Here is a 9,760-nt window from a genome sequence, read left to right on the forward strand (position 1 = left end):
GTGCATTCACTGGACTCACTGGACTGCATCACCAGTGGTGCCAGTGCATTCACTGGACTGCATCAACAGTGGTGCCAGTGCACTCTCTGGACTCAATGCACTGCATCCCCAGTGGTGCCAGTGCACTCTCTGTACTCACTGAAGTGCATCCCCAGTGGTGCTAGTGCACTCTCTGGACTCACTGCACTGCATCCCCAGTGGTGCCAGTGCACTCTCTGGACTCACTGCACTGCATCCCCAGTGGTGCCAGTGCAATCTCTGGACTCACTGTAGTGCATCCCCAGTGGTGCAAGTGCACGCTCTCGAGTCACTGCACTGCATCCCCAGTGGTGCCAGTGTACTCACTGGACTCACTGTACTGCATCATCGGTGGTGCCAGTGCACTCTCTGGACTCACTGCACTGCATCCCCAGTGGTGCCAGTGCACTCTCTGGACTCACTGCACTGCATCCCCAGTGGTGCCAGTGCACTCTCTGGACTCACTGCACTGCATCCCCAGTGGTTCCAGTGCATTCACTGGACTCACTGTACTGCATCTCCAGTGGTGCCAGTGCACTCTCTGGACTCACTGCACTGCATCCCCAGTGGTGCCAGTGCACTCTCTGGACTCACTGCACTGCATCCCCAGTGGTGCCAGTGTACTAACAGGATTCACTGCACTGCATCCCCAGTGGTGCTAGTGCACTCTCTGGACTCACTGCAGTGCATCACCAGTGGTGCCAGTGCACTCTCTGGACTCACTGAAGTGCATTCTCAGTGGTGCCAGTGCACTCTCTGGGCTCCCTGCAGTGCATCCCCAGTGGTGCCAGTACACTCACTGGACTCACTGCACTGCATCCCCAGTGGTGCCAGTGCACTCTGTGGACTCACTGTAGTGCATCCCCAGTGGTGCCAGTGCTCTCTCTGGACTCACTGCACTGCATCCCCAGTGGTGCCACTGCACTCTCTGGACTCACTGCCGTGCATCCCCAGTGGTGCCAGTGCACTCTCTGGACTCACTGCACTGCATCCCCAGTGGTGCCAGTGCACTCTCTGGACTCACTGCACTGCATCACCAGTGGTGCCAGTGCACTCTCTGGACTCACTGCACTGCATCCCCAGTGGTGCCAGTGCACTCTCTGGACTCACTGCAGTGCATCCCCAGTGGTGCCAGTGCACTCTCTGGACTCACTGCACTGCATCCCCAGTGGTGCCAGTGCACTCTCTGCACTCACTGAACTGCATCCCCAGTGGTGCCAGTGCGCTCTCTGGAATCACAGAACTGCATCCCCAGTGGTGCCAGTGCACTCTCTGGACTTACTGCACTGCATCCCCAGTGGTGCCAGTGCACTCTCTGGACTCACTGAAGTGCATCCCCATTGGTGCCATTGCACTCTCTGCACTCACTGCACTGCATCCCCAGTGGTGCCAGTGCACTCACTGGACTGACTGCACTGCATCCCCAGTGGTGCCAGTGCGCTCTCCGGAGTCACTGCACTGCATCCCCAGTGGTGCCAGTGCACTCACTGGACACACTGTACTGCATCCCCAGTGGTGCCAGTGCACTCTCTGCACTCACTGCACAGCATCCCCAGTGGTGCCAGTGCATTCACTGGACTCACTGGACTGCATCACCAGTGGTGCCAGTGCATTCACTGGACTGCATCAACAGTGGTGCCAGTGCACTCTCTGGACTCACTTCACTGCATCCCCAGTGGTGCCAGTGCACTCTCTGGACTCACTGAAGTGCATCCCCAGTGGTGCCAGTGCACTCTCTGGACTCACTGCACTGCATCCCCAGTGGTGCCAGTGCACTCTCTGGACTCACTGCACTGCATCCCCAGTGGTGCCAGTGCAATCTCTGGACTCACTGTAGTGCATCCCCAGTGGTGCAAGTGCACGCTCTCGAGTCACTGCACTGCATCCCCAGTGGTGCCAGTGTACTCACTGGACTCACTGTACTGCATCATCGGTGGTGCCAGTGCACTCTCTGGACTCACTGCACTGCATCCCCAGTGGTGCCAGTGCACTCTCTGGACTCACTGCACTGCATCCCCAGTGGTGCCAGTGCACTCTCTGGACTCACTGCACTGCATCCCCAGTGGTTCCAGTGCATTCACTGGACTCACTGTACTGCATCTCCAGTGGTGCCAGTGCACTCTCTGGACTCACTGCACTGCATCCCCAGTGGTGCCAGTGCACTCTCTGGACTCACTGCACTGCATCCCCAGTGGTGCCAGTGTACTAACAGGATTCACTGCACTGCATCCCCAGTGGTGCTAGTGCACTCTCTGGACTCACTGCACTGCATCCCCAGTGGTGCCAGTGCACTCTCTGGACTCACTGAAGTGCATTCTCAGTGGTGCCAGTGCACTCTCTGGGCTCCCTGCAGTGCATCCCCAGTGGTGCCAGTACACTCACTGGACTCACTGCACTTCATCCCCAGTGGTGCCAGTGCACTCTCTGGACTCACTGCACTGCATCCCCAGTGGTGCCAGTGCACTCTCTGGACTCACTGAAGTGCATCCCCAGTGGTGCCAGTGCACTCTCTGGACTCACTGCAGTGCATCCCCAGTGGTGCCAGTGCACTCTCTGGACTCACTGCACTGAAGCCCCAGTGGTGCCAGTGCACTCTCTGGAGTCACTGAAGTGCATCCGCAGTGGTGCCAGTGCACTCTCTGGACTCACTGCACTGCATCCCCAGTGGTGCCAGTGCACTCCCTGGACTCACTGTACTGCATCCCCAGTGGTGCCAGTGCACTCTGTGGACTCACTGTACTGCATCCCCAGTGGTGACAATGCACTCTCTGGACTCACTGCACTGCATCTCCAGTGGTGCCAGTGCACTCTCTGGACTCACTGCACTGCATCCCCAGTGGTGCCAGTGCACTCTCTGGACTCACTGCACTGAAGCCCCAGTTGTGCCAGTGCACTCTCTCTACTCACTGAAGTGCATCCCCAGTGGTGCCAGTGCACTCTCTGGACTCACTGCACTGCATCCCCAGTGGTGCCAGTGCACTCTCTGGACTCACTGCAGGGCATCCCCAGTGGTGCCAGTGCACTCTCTGGACTCACTGCAGTGCATCCCCAGTGGTGCCAGTGCACTCTTTGGACTCACTGTACTGCACCCCCAGTGGTGCCAGTGCACTCACTGGACTGACTGCACTGCATCCCCTGTGGTGCCAGTGCACTCACTGGACTCACTGGACACATCCCCAGTGGTGCCAGTGCAATCTCTGGACTCACTGCAGGGCATCCCCAGTGGTGCCAGTGCATTCACTGGACTCACTGGACTGCATCACCAGTGGTGCCAGTGCACTCTCTGGACTCACTGTACTGCATCCCCAGTGGTGCCAGTGCACTCTCTGGACTCACTGCACTGGAGCCCCAGTGGTGCCAGTGCACTCTCTGGACTCACTGCACTGCATCCCCAGTGGTGCCAGTGCACTCTCTGGACTCACTGCACTGCATCCCCAGTGGTGCCAGTGCACTCTCTGGACTCACTGTACTGCATCCCCAGTGGTGCCAGTGCACTCTCTGGACTCACTGCAGTGCATCCCCAGTGGTGCCAGTGCACTCTCTGGACTCACTGAACTGCACCCCCAGTGGTGCCAGTGCACTCACAGGACTGACTGCACTGCATCCCCTGTGGTGCCAGTGCACTCACTGGACTCACTGGACACATCCCCAGTGGTGCCAGTGCACTCTCTGGACTAACTGCAGGGCATCCCCAGTGGTGCCAGTGCATTCACTGGACTCACTGGACTGCATCACCAGTGGTGCCAGTGCACTCTCTGGACTCAATGCACTGCATCCCCAGTGGTGCCAGTGTACTCTCTGGACTCACTGCACTGCATCCCCAGTGGTGCCAGAGCACTCTCTGGACTCACTGCACTGCATCCCCAGTGGTGCCAGTGCAATCTCTGGACTCACTGCACTGCATCCCCAGTGGTGCCAGTGCACTCTCTGGACTCACTGCACTGCATCCCCAGTGGTGCCAGTGCACTCTCTCGAGTCACTGCACTACATCTCCAGTGGCGCCAGTGCACTCCCTGGACTCACTGTACTGCATCATCAGTGGTGCCAGTGCACTCTCTGGACTCACTGCACTGCATCCCCAGTGGTGCCTCTGCACTCTCTGGACTCACTGCACTGCAGGACCAGTGGTGCCAGTGCACTCACTGTCCTCACTGTACTGCATCACCAGTGGTGCCAGTGCACTCTCTGGACTCACTGCACTGCATCCCCAGTGGTTCCAGTGCATTCACTGGACTCACTGTACTGCATCTCCAGTGGTGCAGGTGCACTGTCTGGACTCACTGCACTGCATCCCCAGTGGTGCCAGTGTACTAACAGGATTCACTGCACTGCATCCCCAGTGGTGCTAGTGCACTCTCTGGACTCACTGCAGTGCATCCCCAGTGGTGCCAGTGCACTCTCTGGACTCACTGCACTGCATCCCCAATGGTGCCAGTGCACTCTCTGGACTCACTTCAGTGCATCCCCAGTGTTGCCAGTGCACTCTCTGGACTCACTGCACTGCATCCCCAGTGTTGCCAGTGCACTCTCTGGACTCACTGCACTGCATCCCCAGTGGTGCCAGTGCACTCTCTGGACTCACTGCAGGGCATCCCCAGTGGTGCCAGTGCACTCTCTGGACTCACTGCACTGCATCCCCAGTGCTGCCAGTGCATTCACTGGACTCACTGGACTGCATCTCCAGTGGTGCCAGTGCACTCTCTGGACTCACTGCACTGCATCCCCAGTGGTGCCAGTGCGCTCTCTGGACTCACTGCACTGCATCCCCAGTGGTGCCAGTGCACTCACTGGATTCACTGCACTGTATCCCCAGTGGTGCCAGTGCACTCTCTGGACTCACTGCACTGCATCCCCAGTGGTGCCAGTGCACTCTGTGGACCTACTGTACTGCATCTCCAGTGGTGCCAGTGCACTCTCTGGACTCACTGCAGTGCATCCCCAGTGGTGCCAGTGCACTCTCTGGACTCACTGCACTGCATCCCCAGTGGTGCCAGTGCACTCACTGGATTCACTGCACTTTATCCCCAGTGGTGCCAATGCACTCTCTGGACTCACTGCACCGCATCCCCAGTGGTGCCAGTGCAATCTCTGGACTCGGTGCACTGCATCCCCAGTGGTGCCAGTGCACTCTCTGGACTCACTGCAGGGCATCCCCAGTGGTGCCAGTGCACTCTCTGGACTCACTGCAGTGCATCCCCAGTGGTGCCAGTGCACTCTCTGGACTCACTCCACTGCAACCCGTTGGTGCCAGTGCAGTCTCTGGAGTAACTGCAGTGCATCCCCAGTGGTGCCAAAGCACTCTCTGGACTCCCGGCACCGCATCCCCAGTGGTGCCAGTGCAATCTCTGGACTCACTGCACTGCATCCCCAGTGGTGCCAGTGCACTCTCTGGACTCACTGAAGTGCATTCTCAGTGGTGCCAGTGCACTCTCTGGACTCACTGAAGTGCATCCCCAGTGGTGCCAGTGCACTCTCTGGACTCACTGCACTGCATCCCCAGTGGTGCCAGTGCACTCTCTGGACTCACTGCACTGCATCCCCAGTGGTGCCAGTGCAATCTCTGGACTCACTGTAGTGCATCCCCAGTGGTGCCAGTGCACTCTCTCGAGTCACTGCACTGCATCCCCAGTGGTGCCAGTGCACTCACTGGACTCACTGTACTGCATCATCGGTGGTGCCAGTGCACTCTGTGGACTCACTGCACTGCATCCCCAGTGGTGCCAGTGCACTCTCTGGACTCACTGCACTGCATCCCCAGTGGTGCCAGTGCACTCTCTGGACTCACTGTACTGCATCACCAGTGGTGCCAGTGCACTCTCTGGACTCACTGCACTGCATCCCCAGTGGTTCCAGTGCATTCACTGGACTCACTGTACTGCATCTCCTGTGGTGCCAGTGCACTCTCTGGACTCACTGCAGTGCATCCCCAGTGGTGCCAGTGCACTCTCTGGACTCACTGCACTGCATCCCCAGTGGTGCCAGTGTACTAACAGGATTCACTGCACTGCATCCCCAGTGGTGCTAGTGCACTCTCTGGACTCACTGCAGTGCATCCCCAGTGGTGCCAGTGCACTCTCTGGACTCACTGAAGTGCATTCTCAGTGGTGCCAGTGCACTCTCTGGGCTCACTGCACTGCATCCCCAGTGGTGCCAGTACACTCACTGGACTCACTGCACTGCATCCCCAGTGGTGCTAGTGCACTCTCTGGACTCACTGCACTGCATCCCCAGTGGTGCCAGTGCACTCTCTGGACTCACTGAAGTGCATCCCCAGTGGTGCCAGTGCACTCTCTGGACTCACTGCAGTGCATCCCCAGTGGTGCCAGTGCACTCTCTGGACTCACTGCACTGAAGACCCAGTGGTGCCAGTGCACTCTCTGGACTCACTGCACTGCATCCCCATTGGTGCCAGTGTACTCTCTGGACTCACTGCACTGCATCCCCAGTGGTGCCAGAGCACTCTCTGGACTCACTGCACTGCATCCCCAGTGGTGCCAGTGCAATCTCTGGACTCACTGCACTGAAGCCCCAGTGGTGCCAGTGCACTCTCTGGACTCACTGCACTGAAGCCCCAGTGGTGCCAGTGTACTCTCTGGACTCACTGCACTGCATCCCCAGTGGTGCCAGTGCACTCTCTGGACTCACTGTACTGCATCCCCAGTGGTGCCAGTGCACTCTCTGGACTCACTGCACTGCATCCCCAGTGGTGCCAGTGCACTCTCTGGACTCACTGAACTGCACCCCCAGTGGTGCCAGTGCACTCACTGGACTGACTGCACTGCATCCCCTGTGGTGCCAGTGCACTCACTGGACTCACTGGACACATCCCCAGTGGTGCCAGTGCACTCTCTGGACTAACTGCAGGGCATCCCCAGTGGTGCCAGTGCATTCACTGGACTCACTGGACTGCATCACCAGTGGTGCCAGTGCACTCTCTGGACTCAATGCACTGCATCCCCAGTGGTGCCAGTGCACTCTCTGGACTCACTGCACTGCATCCCCAGTGGTGCCAGTGTACTCTCTGGACTCACTGCACTGCATCCCCATTGGTGCCAGTGTACTCTCTGGACTCACTGCACTGCATCCCCAGTGGTGCCAGAGCACTCTCTGGACTCACTGCACTGCATCCCCAGTGGTGCTAGTGCACTCTCTGGACTCACTGCAGTGCATCCCCAGTGTTGCCAGTGCACTCTCTGGACTCACTGCACTGCATCCCCAGTGGTGCCAGTGCACTCTCTGGACTCACTGCACTGCATCCCCTGTGGTGCCAGTGCACTATCTGGAATGACTGCAATGTATCCCCAGTGGTGCCAGTGCACTCTCTGGACTCACTGCAGGGCATCCCCACATGTGCCAGTGCACTCTCTGGACTCACTGCACTGCATCCCCAGTGGTGCCAGTGCTCTCTCTGGACTCACTGCACTGCATCCACAGTGGTGCCAGTGCACTCTCTGGACTCACTGCAGTGCATGACCAGTGGTGCCATTGCACTCTCTGGACTCACTGCACTGCATCCCCAGTGTTGCCAGTGCACTGTCTGGACTCACTGCACTGCATCCCCAGTGCTGCCAGTATACTCGCTGGACTCACTGCAGTGCATCCCCAGTGGTGCCAGTGCACTCTCTTGACTCACTGCACTGCATCCCCAGTGGTGCCAGGGCACTCTCTGCAGACACTGCAGTGCATCCCCAAAGGTGACAGTGCACTCTCTGGACTCACTGCACTGCATCCCCAGTGGTGCCAGTGCACTCTCTGGACTCACTGCACTGCTCCAGCCGCGACAGCCGCTCCTTCCGCGGCATAAGCGGCAGACTCTCCGACCGCGGCAACCGCTCCAGCCGTGGCAGCCGCTCCACTCGGTAGAGGCTGGAGCGGCTGCCGCGGCTGGAGCGGCTGGATCGGCTGCCGCGGCTGGAGCGCCTGCCGCGTTTGGAGCGGCTACCGCGGCTGGAGCGGCTGGAGAAACCTGCCGCGGCTGGAGCGGCTGCCGCGGCTGGAGGGGCTAACGCGGCTGGAGAGGCTGACGCGGTGGGAGCGTCTAGAGCGTCTGCCGCGGCTGGAGGGGCTACCGCGGCTGGAGCGGTTGACGCGGCTGGAGCGGATGCCGAGGCTGGAGCGGCACTCTCTGGACTCACTGCACTGCATCACCAGTGGTGCCAGTGCACTCTCTGGACTCACTCCACTGCAACCCGTTGGTGCCAGTGCAGTCTCTGGAGTAACTGCAGTGCATCCCCAGTGGTGCCAAAGCACTCTCTGGACTCCCGGCACCGCATCCCCAGTGGTGCCAGTGCAATCTCTGGACTCACTGCACTGCATCCCCAGTGGTGCCAGTGCACTCTCTGGACTCACTGAAGTGCATTCTCAGTGGTGCCAGTGCACTCTCTGGACTCACTGAAGTGCATCCCCAGTGGTGCCAGTGCACTCTCTGGACTCACTGCACTGCATCCCCAGTGGTGCCAGTGCACTCTCTGGACTCACTGCACTGCATCCCCAGTGGTGCCAGTGCAATCTCTGGACTCACTGTAGTGCATCCCCAGTGGTGCCAGTGCACTCTCTCGAGTCACTGCACTGCATCCCCAGTGGTGCCAGTGCACTCACTGGACTCACTGTACTGCATCATCGGTGGTGCCAGTGCACTCTGTGGACTCACTGCACTGCATCCCCAGTGGTGCCAGTGCACTCTCTGGACTCACTGCACTGCATCCCCAGTGGTGCCAGTGCACTCTCTGGACTCACTGTACTGCATCACCAGTGGTGCCAGTGCACTCTCTGGACTCACTGCACTGCATCCCCAGTGGTTCCAGTGCATTCACTGGACTCACTGTACTGCATCTCCTGTGGTGCCAGTGCACTCTCTGGACTCACTGCAGTGCATCCCCAGTGGTGCCAGTGCACTCTCTGGACTCACTGCACTGCATCCCCAGTGGTGCCAGTGTACTAACAGGATTCACTGCACTGCATCCCCAGTGGTGCTAGTGCACTCTCTGGACTCACTGCAGTGCATCCCCAGTGGTGCCAGTGCACTCTCTGGACTCACTGAAGTGCATTCTCAGTGGTGCCAGTGCACTCTCTGGGCTCACTGCACTGCATCCCCAGTGGTGCCAGTACACTCACTGGACTCACTGCACTGCATCCCCAGTGGTGCTAGTGCACTCTCTGGACTCACTGCACTGCATCCCCAGTGGTGCCAGTGCACTCTCTGGACTCACTGAAGTGCATCCCCAGTGGTGCCAGTGCACTCTCTGGACTCACTGCAGTGCATCCCCAGTGGTGCCAGTGCACTCTCTGGACTCAGTGCACTGAAGACCCAGTGGTGCCAGTGCACTCTCTGGACTCACTGCACTGCATCCCCATTGGTGCCAGTGTACTCTCTGGACTCACTGCACTGCATCCCCAGTGGTGCCAGAGCACTCTCTGGACTCACTGCACTGCATCCCCAGTGGTGCCAGTGCAATCTCTGGACTCACTGCACTGAAGCCCCAGTGGTGCCAGTGCACTCTCTGGACTCACTGCACTGAAGCCCCAGTGGTGCCAGTGTACTCTCTGGACTCACTGCACTGCATCCCCAGTGGTGCCAGTGCACTCTCTGGACTCACTGTACTGCATCCCCAGTGGTGCCAGTGCACTCTCTGGACTCACTGCACTGCATCCCCAGTGGTGCCAGTGCACTCTCTGGACTCACTGAACTGCACCCCCAGTGGTGCCAGTGCACTCACTGGACTGACTGCACTGCATCCCCTGT

Source organism: Anser cygnoides, unplaced genomic scaffold (assembly GCF_040182565.1).
Source record: "Anser cygnoides isolate HZ-2024a breed goose unplaced genomic scaffold, Taihu_goose_T2T_genome scaffold_72_1, whole genome shotgun sequence".
Lineage (NCBI taxonomy): Eukaryota > Metazoa > Chordata > Aves > Anseriformes > Anatidae > Anser > Anser cygnoides.